The sequence below is a fragment of the Oratosquilla oratoria genome, unplaced genomic scaffold (assembly GCF_046742065.1).
Source record: "Oratosquilla oratoria isolate Oo_2021 unplaced genomic scaffold, ASM4674206v1 SCAFFOLD169, whole genome shotgun sequence".
NCBI classification, from domain to species: Eukaryota; Metazoa; Arthropoda; class Malacostraca; order Stomatopoda; family Squillidae; genus Oratosquilla; species Oratosquilla oratoria.
The window spans coordinates 27235-30260 of record NW_027467522.1 but is presented as its reverse complement, the minus strand read 5'-3'; positions in this window follow the sequence as shown (position 1 = coordinate 30260).

The window sequence follows — 3026 nt, the reverse complement described above, 5'->3', positions numbered from 1 at the left end:
AATGCTACAAGTGGAGTTCCTCAGGGTTCCGTTCTTTGTCCACTTCTATTCATAGTATATATAAATGATATAGACCATGGACTAAAATCTACTGTTTCCAAATTTGCTGATGATACAAAACTGTGCGGAGTGGCAAATGATCACTCAAACCAATTAGATATTCAAGTAGATTTAGATCAATTACAGCAATGGTCTGAAAAGTGGCTAATGAAATTTAACACAAGTAAATGCAAGGTAATGCACATAGGTAAAAATAACAGTAAGTACGATTACAAGTTATTTGGAAATTTGTTAACAAAAGTGGATAGTGAAAAAGATCTCGGCGCAATTATCAGTAACGACCTCAAATCATCCAAGCAGTGTATTTCAGCCTCTGAGAAAGCAAATAAGATTCTAGGACTGATTGCGCGATCTTTTGATTTCAAAAGTCCATCACTCATTAACAAGCTACATAAATCGTTAGTTCGTCCACATTTGGAATATGCTGTTTCCGTATGGTCACCGAATCTCATTAAAGACATTGACAGACTGGAAAGAGTACAACGGCGAGCCACAAAACTGATTCCAAATATCAAAAATAAATCATACGAAAATCGACTAAAACATATGAATCTGTTTTCCCTAAAGAAGCGTAGACTCAAAGGTGACTTGATACAGGTCTTTAAGATTTTAAAGGGAATTGACATCAAAAGTGACCAAATTTTCACATTGAATGAGAATCAGACAAGAAACAATGGTCTCAAACTGTCCGGAAATAGATTCAATTTGGAAGTGGGTAGAAACAACTTTGCCAACCGTGTAGTTAATGAATGGAATAAACTTCCTGCACAGGTAGTGCAATGTAGTTCAGTTCGAAGCTTTAAGAATCATTTAGATAAACACCTAAGCAAGATGCTGTAATGATTATAATTTATCTTATATCATTTGTTTTTGTTTTATCATTTCTCTGTCTGATTTTCATTTATTATTTGTTATATGTCAATTTATTATTATTTAGTATTTACCTGTTTGTTTATTATTTAACTATACCTATGCATTTATTTATGTATTTTGTTTGTTATTTACATTATTATAGTTTTTATTTATTATTTCATTATTATTATGATTTTTTCGCATCCGACCTAGATATGGACCAAAAGGTCTCCTGTCGGCATGCTCCGCCTTTGTAATCCTTTTGTGGGAGGACTTCAACACCTCAATATCTGTGGGATTTTTTTTTTTTTTTTTTTTTTTTTTTTTTTTTTTTTGAGGTCTCATGGGAATTTTTATTTTTGTGGATTTTTTATGGGATATCAAGTAAATGTTAAAATAATAGTAATAATTATAGTGCAAAAGTACATACACAGCTAAATAAGGCTGTCAATTTTCAAACATGTATCAGTCAAGTATCAACAGAAATGGTTATAGATAGCCCGGGCCTGGCGGTGGTGGGCTGGGGGTGGCATTGGTGTTCTCATGGATTCGTATTTCGTAAGCAGTGTTGCCACTCCTTGTGTTTTCCTTCTAGATCTAGTATTTTTTCCTTTGATCTTGGAGTCTTGTATTTTTTTCTGAAAACACCACAAATCTTGTAGTTTTTCATTAACCAAGATAAAAATGTGACAGTGCCCTAAATTTGCATTTAAATAGGCACTGGTAAAGAAATTAAGACTACCGAATACCAATCATATTCTAGCTAAGTCTACCCTAATACGAAAAACATCATATTTACTCTTTATTGCTTAATGTCTAGTTATATGATGTATGTATACGTACAGAACCTATAGAGGTAAAGAAGGAGAACGTTTTGCACGTCTCACGGGACCGCAAGCGTGATTTCACATAGAATGTGTGAGAGCGGACAGTGGAGAGTAGGACCAACGTACAGAACGAATTACGAAATTTGAATTGAGTGCGCAGTAAAAGACTCGGACGTACCAAACGTAGACCTTAAGTGACGACATACAGTTTACATAAAGTAGGTGGAGAGGAACAATTAATTGTCAGGACAGTCAGTCTACAGTCCACAGGATTGGTTTTCGTCAACATCCCGGACTCGGAGTTTGCTGAACTGCGTGATTTCACATAGAACGTGTGAGAGCGGACGGGAGAGTAGCACTAACGTATAGAACGAATTACGAAATTTGATTTGAGTGCGCAGTAAGACTGTGGGGAAGAAGCACATAGAAAAAAATAAATCACCAGGAAGTAAAATACAGATGTCAGTTGAAAAGAGCTTGCAACCTTTAGTAAAAGACCCTACTAAAATAGCAGAGATAAAATTGACAGTTTATGTTACAGAGCATACATCTATTAAATTTGTTGATCATCTAGGTAAAGTGATACCACAGCTTGACAAGAACTTGGGCATTCTCCAGAAAATCAAGCTTCATCGCTCAAAATGCTCAAGGCTATAGAAGTATGTGATAGCACCTTATTTCTCAAAGAAATTAAGAAATGATATTTCATATCATCACTTTAGTTTGCTTGTAGACGAAAGCACAAATGAGGCTAATGTATCCTGTTTAGCATTAACTATTCGTTATTTCAGTGAGTCAAAGAAGAGCATGGTAGACACCTTTTACCGCTTAGTACCTGTAAGGGATGCAAAAGCAGACACCATTTATATAACTGTCAAAAACTGTTTGATGGAACATGGATTAGATGTTAACAAGCTGATAGATATAGGCACAGATGGGGCAAATTCAGTGGTAGGTCGTCATCACTCACTCATAACATTATTGAAGAATGACAACCCTGAAATAACTCTTATTATATGTGTGTGTCATACCCTGCATCTAGCTGCAAGTAAGGCATGTGAAAACCTCTGGATTGTTTAGTTAGAGAGACACACACATGGTTCTCTAATAGTCCAAATAGGATAAACAAATATACAGAGTTGTATAAAGTTCTTGAGGATCGTGTACCCAAGAAAGTGCCTGGGTTAGCTAGCACACGTTGGTTATCCCGTTTGGAGGCAATCAGTGTTATCCTTGCTTGATCAATGGGACTCCCTAAAACTGCATTTTGAAATGTGCGAAACAAGT